Below are 9,662 nucleotides of genomic sequence, written 5' to 3' on the forward strand. Positions count from 1 at the left end.
GAGAGCCTAGGAAACGCAACCCGAACTTATATTGCCACTACCATCAGAATCATGGGCACACAACGAAAAATTACAGGAATTTATAGGACCACTTGGAACAGTTGGTCCGAGAAGGGAAATTAAAGCAACTCTTGCATCACTCCAGCGGTAGGGCAAGTCAAGCAAGCTCAGAGATGCGTGGGGACGCTTCTTCAAGACTTCCCCTAGGTACAATCAACGTTATTTTTGCTGCCCTAGGGAGGACTGGATCTTGCCCCTCCAGGGTACTGTCGGTGTTTCGACCCCTGGCCGAGGATCATTCCCAATCATCGAAGAGAGCCAGGGTGGATGTCCCCCTGATTTTGGGCTTTTCGGATAAGAACATGGTTAGAACCATATAGCCCCATGATGATGCTCTGGTGGTCACGCTGAGAATTGGTGGGTACGATGTCAGAAGGGTGATGGTAGATCAAGGTAGCGCTGTGGATATAATGTATCCAGACTTGTATAAGGGGCTAGGTCTAAAGCCAGAGGATTTAACAACCTATAACTCCCCTCTAGTAAGTTTTGAGGGAAGGATGGTCGCTCCCAAAGGATTGATCAGACTGCTTGTGCAGGCCGATACGGATGTGGTGGAGGTGGACTTTATTGTCGTAGACGTTTTCTCTCCATACACGGCTATTATGGGCAGACCTTGGCTTCATACCCTGAAAGCGGTCTCGTCTACTCTGCATCAGAAAGTGAAGTATCCATCCAAAGGCCAAGTGTTGGAGATAGTAGGAAGCCAGGCGGCCGCTCGGCAATGCCTAGTAGCGGCTATACAGCATCGGCCAGAGGCAGAGACCTCGGCTACGGCCGATAATGAATTATAGCAATTAAAGCTCCCATCATTATGCTTGGATGTACCAGCCGATGAGGTAGAGTGTGAAGATTTGGAGAAGGTAACTGTTGCTGATGATCCGGAAAAATTCTTCCAGGTTAGGGCTAAGTTGCCTTTGCAAGAGAAGGAGAGGTTGTTGGAATTCCTCTGAGCAAATGTAGACGTGTTTGCATGGAACCCGTATAAAGTCCCTGGTGTGGACCCGAATTTCATTTGTCATCGACTCAATGTGAATCCCGCCGTTATTCCTAGGAGACAGCCTCCTTGGCGACCATTGAAGGAACACGTCGAGGCTGTTAGGAGTGAGGTGGCTAAACTCAAACAGGCTGGGGCTATCAAGGAAGTTTTTTATCCTCAATGGTTGGCCAATACGATGGTGGTAAAAAAGAAGACTGGAAAGTGACGGGTGTGCGTGGACTTCACGGACCTCAATAAGGCTTACCCCAAGGATCCATTTCCCATGTCGAAGATAGACCAGTTGGTGGATGCAACCGTGGGTCATCCTAGGATGAGTTTCTTAGATGCCTTCCAAGGATATCACAAAATATCGCTGGCCGCAGACGATCAGGAAAAAACTGCTTTTGTCACCCCAATTGGGAACTACCATTACAAGGTGATGCCCTTCGGTTTGAAAAACGCCGGATCTACCTACCAACGCATGATGACTAAAATGTTTGAACCACAACTTGGTAGAAGTATTGAAGTTTATATCGATGACATGGTTGTGAAGAGTAAAGTGGTGTCCGAGCATGTGGAAGATCTCACGAATATCTTTGGGATACTGAGAAAACATAAGTTACGCTTGAATGCTTCGAAGTGCTCCTTTGGTGTGGGCTTCGGGAAGTTCTTGGGGTACATGGTGACCCATAGAGGAATTGAAGTGAACCCAAATCAGATTAAGGCCATTAACGATTTACAAGCACCTCGGAATCCAAAAGAAGTACAGAAACTGACTGGAATGACTGCTGCTTTGAACCGGTTTATCTCTAGGTCAGCCGAAAGGTGTCGTCCCTTTTTCCGTCTATTGCATAAGTGGCAAGGATTTGAATGAACCGAGGAGTGTGCTGTGGCATTCCAACAGTTGAAAGAATACATGTCCAGGCCGCTTATCATGTCTAGTCTTGAGGTGGACGAGGTATTGTTTGCTTATCTGGCGGTTGCCCCTCATGCAGTTAGTTTCGTCTTGATACGAGAGGACAATGGCGTCCAATGACCAGTTTACTATGTAAGCAAATCCCTTCATAAGGTCGAGGTGAGATACTTGTCATTAGAAAATGCCATCTTAGCGGTGGTCCATTCAACACGCAAACTTCCGCATTACTTTCAGGCCCATACTGTGGTTATCTTGACCCTGCTACCTCTCAAGTCCATACTAAGAAGTGCAGACTACACCAAAAGAATTGCTAAATGGGGCACGATTCTAGGTGCCTTCGATATCAAGTACATGCCTCGCACCTCTGTGAAAGGCCAAGTCCTTGCCGATCTGGTGGCCGAGTTCGCCGAATGCCCAGAAGAAGTTAATATGAAGCAAGACAACATGGATGAAAAATCAGTTAGCCTAATATCCACACGAGACGGATCCTCTTAGAGGGTGTATGTGGATGGAGCAGCAAACCAACGGGGAGCAGGATTGGGATTAGTTTTGATATCCCCCGAAGAGGTCATCATCGAGAAGTCATTGAGGTTAGAATTCTCGGCTACTAACAACGAAGCCCAATATGAAGCTTTGTTGATGGGAATGAGTATGGTCCAGAAAATGGGCGGAAAGATAGCAGAATTATTCTCGGACTCGAGATTGGTAGTCAGCCAAGTGAGAGGAAAGCTGGAGGCCCAGGATCCAAGAATGCAGGGGTATCTGAGCCAAGTTAGGCGTATGCAAACAAAGTTTGAGTCTTTCGACTTATCGCATATTCCCCGAGGTGAAAATACTCACGCCGACTCCTTGGCAACCCTTGCCACCTCCTCGGTACGGAATTTTCCTTGATTGATCATCGTTGAAGATTTGCGTACCCCCACCTCACCAGAAAAGGACGTTTGCCAAGTCTATCAAACCAGTCTAGCGCCAAGCTGGATGGATCCCATATTGAAATTCCTTGAAAGTGACATCTTGCCCGAAGAGAAAGTAGAAGCTGAGAAAATACGGAGGAAAGCTCCTCGATACTGGTTATCTGAGGACAAAAAGTTATACAAACGGTCCTTCTCCGGGCCGTACCTGCTCTGAGTGCCTCCTGAGACGTTAGAGTCAATCCTAGAAGAGTTGCATGAAGGTATTTGTGGAAGTCATACAGGGGGAAGGTCTCTATCACACCGAGCCATCACACAAGGATATTGGTGGCCAAATATGCAGAAAGAAGCGCAAGAGTATGTTAGGAAATGTGATCAATGCCAAAGATTCACTCCAAATATCCACCAACCAGGAGGAATTCTTAACCCTCTCTCCAGCTCTTGGCCTTTTACTCAATGGGGGCTGGACATTGTCGGCCCTTTTCCTAAAGTCCTAGGAAACAAAAAGTATCTGTTGGTCGGCACAGATTACTTCACTAAATGGGTCGAAGCTGAGCCCTTGGCCAACATTAGAGACGTAGATGTTAAGAAGTTTATTTGGAGGAATATTGTCACGCGATTTGGAACTCCACGCACCCTTGTCTCGGATAATGGACTTCAATTTGATAGCAATGCCTTTAGGCAATACTGTTCGGACTTGGGTATAAGAAACAGATATTCTACTCCGGCTTATCCTTAAGGGAATGGGCAAGCTGAAACTGTTAACAAAGTAATAGTCAATGGGCTTAAGAAGAGGCTGGATGATGCAAAAGGAAAATGGGTGGAAGAATTGCCACATGTTCTCTGGACATATTGAACAACGCCCCGACGTTCAACGGGGGAGACTCCCTTTTCCATGACCTATGGAGTCGAGGCCGTCATCCCCCTGGAAACTGGATTCCCAACGTTAAGGACTAGTACATTTTCCTCAGACAATAACAACGCGATGTTGGAGAAAAGTTTGGACCTGATCGAAAAGTGAAGGGAGAGCGCGATGGTTCAACTGGCTTACTACCAGCATAAACTCAAGCAAGGCTATGATAGTAATGTGAAGCTAAGGCCGTTAGCCGTAGGAGATCCGGTGCTAAGAAAAGTTCTGGGAACCACCAAGAATCCAAATTGGGGAAAGTTGGGGCCTAATTGGGAAGGGCCTTATTGGATTACTTCAGTAGCCGGAATAGGAGCCTATTATCTAGAGGACCTAGATGAAAAAGTTGTACTTCATCCTTGGAATGTAAATAATCTCAAGAGGTATTATTATTAATAAAAGTAGTTCAATTTGAGTTTTTCTTTTAGTTTACATTAACCATACATCCTGTGTTCCTACACCCTATGATATGTATTGAAGTGTTAAACAGAAACTAAGTTATGTCAGGTCCTCGGATCACAAACTTAGTGAAAATTAGCACCCTATGATATGTATTGAAGTGTTAAATAGAAACTAAGTTATGTCAAATTCTCGGATCACAAACTTAGTGGAAATTAGCACCCTATGATATGTATTGAAGTGTTAAACAGAAACTAAGTTATGTCAGGTCCTCGGATCACAAACTTAATGGCAATTAGCACCCTATGATATGTATTGAAGCGTTAAACAGAAACTAAGTTATGTCAGGTCCTCGGATCACAAACTTAGTGGAAATTAACACCCTATGATATGTATTGAAGCGTTAAACAAAAACTAAGTTATGTCAGGTCCTCAGATCACAAATTTAGTAGAAATTAACACCCTATGATATGTATTGAAGCGTTAAACAGAAACTAAGTTATGTCAGGTCCTCGGATCACAAACTTAGTGGAAATTAACATCCTATGATGTGTATTGAAGTGTTAAACAGAAACTAAGTTATGTCAGGTCCTCGGACCACAAACTTAGTGGAAATTAACACCCTATGATGTGTATTGAAGTGTTGAACAGAAACTAAGTTGTGTCAGGTCCTCGGGTCACAAAATTAGTGGAAATTAATGCCCTATAACATCTATTGAAGTATTAAAGAGGAATCTATGAACGTCATTTAATGTACAATCAAAGTACTGAAGGCCCAATTTTATTCAGTTTTTAAACTTTTTATAAAGCTTCAATTGATTGGAAAGAATACGTGCGTATCTAAAATGTCTCCCTAAGACCCCGCAGTATTAATGCTTATCATCTATTTTTAAATGCCAATTGGTGATGTTTATAAGTAGAACTTCCCCATGCAAACAAAGAATAGTGAAAATGAACCCATCCAAATTACAGTAACACAGTGAACAAGTACAAAGATAATATAAAGCAGCAAGAGCGGTAAGAAAATAAACATGAGAGTCCTTACAAAATTTCTAGTCAGACTACAAAACAAATCCTACTTTTTCAATTTAAATTGGATCTTCGGGGCCTGGCTGGCTGATTTGTCTGCCTCCGAGGTAATAACTTCCTCTTTATCCTTAGTAGCTCCCCCAGTTGGCAAGACCGTGGAAGCCAAATCCTGTTGAAAACTTTGGGAGGTCGTCTTTGCCTCAGAAGCAGTTGCAGTCTTGTCTGAGGAAACTCCTAGAGGGGCAATACCCCCTTTAGCTGGTTCTGGCTAGCCAGAGGGAGGAAGACTTTGAAGCAAAACCTCCTCATTGGGATTAACGATTGAAGGAGGGGCTTTAGCTTGATGGGGTGGAGGAGCTGAGGGACTGATCGCCTCAGGATAGAATACGTTCTCTGGCTCCGTAACTCAGAAGAAGCCTCAACCCTAACTTGATTAAGGGCCTCATCCCAAGTTTTTGCACAGTAGATACGGCACACCACTGGAACCTCGGCTCTCAAAGCCTTCTCAGTCTTAGCTATACCAACCTCATAGCCTCTCTGCTCAGCTTCATTTATTGCCCATTCGGCCTCGGTTTTTGCTTTCTCGTCTTCCTCCCTGGACTTTTCAGCTTGTTCCCTTAGCTTTTGGGTTTCCTCCGAGTGCTTCTTAAGAGTTAAGACTTGTTCCTGAGCCTTCTTCAGTTCAGCATTCGCCTCACGCAAGCGGTTCCCCTGGTCCTCGGCCTGCTTTTGATAGCCTTCTAGGGCCGACTCAGCACTCTTGCGAGCTTGCTCCTCAGCAAGTAACTTTTTCTTCACATCGGTCAAGTCCTGCTCAAATTTGGACAAGGTCTGCACAGCCGTTGCCCGTTTCTTCCTTTCATCATCTAGCTGATTAAAGCAGATATTGAGCATCTCATCCAACTTGAAAGTATTTTGAATAATCTGTAGGAAAGAGGTTAACACTATAGTCAGTAAGAAGTACATATTGATGAGTAATGATCGTAAAAAGAAAGAAGAAAAGAGTCAGCTTCTTACCATGCCCAAGTATCTTTTATTGTCGAGGATGAGTTCATTCTTCCTCATATTTTTTATTTCGGCCATATCTTTTGGGAGCAATAAGGCCTCCTTTATGGCCGAGGCTATGTGACACCCTATGCCACCGTTGAAGTCCCTTATAGATGCATCATCCCACAGGGGCTCCCCATCTCACAGGGGCTCCCCATCATGCATAGGTGCTGGCAACCATGCTTGTGGCTCAGAAAGTTCGGAATCAGACCTCTCCTGGCCCTGCGGAGCTTGGTGCTTGGTTTTTTACTGCTTTGCAGCTCGTTGGGCATCCTCCTCGCGAGTAGGACGAGACTTGCCAACGTCTACCACCTCCTTGCCCTTCTGCTCCCTGCGCCTTTTTAATTCGGTAGCATCAGGACGGGCTGGCAGAGGAGGTTGACGAGAAGGCTGGCGAGGAGCAGGAGGAGGAGACCTAGTGGGAAGAGATGGAGCCTGGGATTGAGTTGATTTTGCCGACGCACTCTTCCCGGGCTGACCTTCCATCAACTCCAACAAGCTTCTTTAGGGCTTCCTTTGTATCCCCATCTCATCAAAACCTTCTCCGGAGTGTATGGACTAATCAAAAATCCCAAAGTCGTCCGAGGAGTCAGAGACTTCTACAACTTCTTCCTCTCCTTCTTCTTCTTCCTCTCTCCCTCCTGCTTCCTCTTCTTTGAGGGTAAGCTGGGATGAAGAGGCTTCTGTCGAGACGTTGGCCACAAAAAGAGGCTCAGTACGGGATGTGTATTGGGGAAGTGGAATACCTTTTGGAACAACGAACCCTTTGTAGGCAACACTGATACGGTGAAGCCAAGAATTGCGGGCTTTAATCACGCACTTTGACGCTTGGAAAGCAAACGATAGAGGAGTATAGCCGATGATTAAATGTGCTGCACGGAGTTGACCGTCAGTTTCATTCACGTATATCTCAGCTTTCAATACCTTGTCCAGGCTCGCCTTATTGACTAACTTAATGTTGGGATTTGTGTAACGTCTATCTGCAAAACCATTGAATTGAAGCGAAGCGTTGTTAGAGATAGGAATACCAAAAAAAAACAAAAAACAAAAATACAAAATGTATGCGTAAACCAAATGTTATAAATCTATGACTACACTCCCACCTGGTATTCCTTCCACCATGGGGCATGGCAGACCATTGTGCCATTCCCCAGAGAAGATAAGAAAATTCTTCTTTAGATTCTTGTTCAAAGTGGGAAGGCACTGAATCAGCCTTACCTCGAGATATCTCGACCTGAGGTAATACCCCTGCCCGGTCAAGTGATGGAGATTGTACACCCAATTCACGTCATGGTGGGTCAGTTTTAGGTCCATTCTCTCGTTCAGAGCATCTATACTTCCAGGACCCTAAACATATTTAGGACATACTAGGTGGGGGATAACCTAAAGAAACTAAGGTAGCTCCTAGTAATACTACCCATGGGGATGATCATCCCACCTTCTATGAAAGCAATCATGGGAATAACCACTTCCCCTGTTTGTCTAGCGTCGACCCATTCCCCTTGGGCGGCGTACCTCATACCCACCGTAGAGGGGATCCTATACTTAGAGTGGAAATTTCTGATACCTTCCTCGGACTCAACTAGACATCGAAATGGACTCTTCTTTTTCCCCATTTTTCTAAAGGATTTAGTAGGAAAAAAGTAACGAGTTTAAAATAAAAGTGGTAAAGATTTTGAGAAGACTTACAGGTTTGAAAGAGGGACTTCGGACAAGATGTAATTGTTTGTAAATGCCAAAGAAATGATGAAAAAGGAGATAGGCCCTCTACCGTTCGATTTACATCTCACCATCGAACGTGGGAGACAAGGGCGTCGCCAAAATTTAATGCTGCCAAAATCGGGATGCTGAAGTATCAGAAGCATGCCCTAAAACATGAGTGAGTATGGGCTTATGACGTCAAAATCCATCTTTTCTCCCAAGGAGTCGAAAAGCAAGATTTTGAGGGGCTATTGTGGGGGCCGGTCGGTCACTAAAATTATTAAAGTCAAGTTAATTGGGCTTGTGGCCCATCCGAGAATGCAAACCTGTCCGAGGAGGCCCATATCAGATTGAAGGGGTAACCAAACGAAAGGAAGAGTGAATATCACGAAAGGTGAGTTTAGTATTCGTCCAAGGACAAAATCCTTCTCGGCAATATGAGTTCGAGGACGATCAGGATGCCATGTTGTTACAAACATACTTCGGAGCTACGTCACCACTAAAGGTGGGATAAGGGACCAAAGGTAAGAGAGAGAAGGCAAACAAATATCTATGACAACAGCTGCCTCCGCATTAATTGCCTCTCAACCAACTCTCTGGCTACATTAATGTGGAAGTGATGCCTGAACAGTGATGAAGCAGCCTTACAGTTGCTAGAAGGAGGTTCCAGAAGGTGTTAGATGGGACAGAAAGAGATCCCCTGAACCCAACCTACATGTGTGTGGTGAAGATGGTATGAAGAGGGCGGTATATAACATGAAAGAAAAGCATGCAGAAAGGGATCGAAACATAGAGAAAAATACAAAGAACACTCCGGAAGAAAGCTTGAAAACCAAAGAACTGTATTTGTTTCAAAGGAAAACAGATTGTTATATCGGTTCTAATCCATCTATAAACGTGAGGTTGAATCTTTTTACTTTTAAAGAAGTTAATCTAGTTCTTGAACATCCACGCTCTACAAATTTTATTGTTTGGGCCTTTTAATGTACGAACCCAAGACCGGTTTGGGATCGTTACAAATTGAGTCCTTACAATGATAATTGAGAAATTGTTTTAGTAAAAAAAAAAAAAATGTATGAGTATAATTTGGGGTTAAAAAAATCACTTGTTAACACTGGACGATTATTTGCTATCATGTGGTGGCGGCGGTGGAAGAGTTGGTGGCGGTGACGGTAAAAGAGTCAGCGGCGGTGGTGGTGACGGCGGCAGCAGCGGCGGTGGTAACGGTGGCGATTGCAGCTAGTTGTGATTGTTGTTTATTGTAGTGGATATATTATTTTATTGTGATGTTAATATTATTTTATTATATTAAAAGCTAAAATAGATCCACTGCTGCAACATGTATGTAGGTAAAATAGATAAAATAACTTTTAGTGGAGCTAAAAAGCTAAATTTTTATCACCATTGCTGTGAATACTCTAACTAATTTTCTACATCTCATTAATGTTTCTATCCTTTAATAAAATGATAATATAATAATAAAAATAATAATAATAAAAGTACCAAGCCGTGTGATGTGAAAAAGACAAAATTTGAAAAGTTAACTTCAATTTTTACTTTTAGCCCATTTAAACGTCATTCATTCACATTTATTAGACTATCAGGGGTGGACAAAACAAGAAAAGTATATAGAGAAGAGAGAACATTTATGCTGGGGCAAGGTGAAGAAGAAGCGGCTCTTATGCTGGGACAGAGGTGAAGAAGAAGCGGTGGCAG

The sequence above is a fragment of the Quercus robur genome, chromosome 12, assembly GCF_932294415.1.
Source record: "Quercus robur chromosome 12, dhQueRobu3.1, whole genome shotgun sequence".
Lineage (NCBI taxonomy): Eukaryota > Viridiplantae > Streptophyta > Magnoliopsida > Fagales > Fagaceae > Quercus > Quercus robur.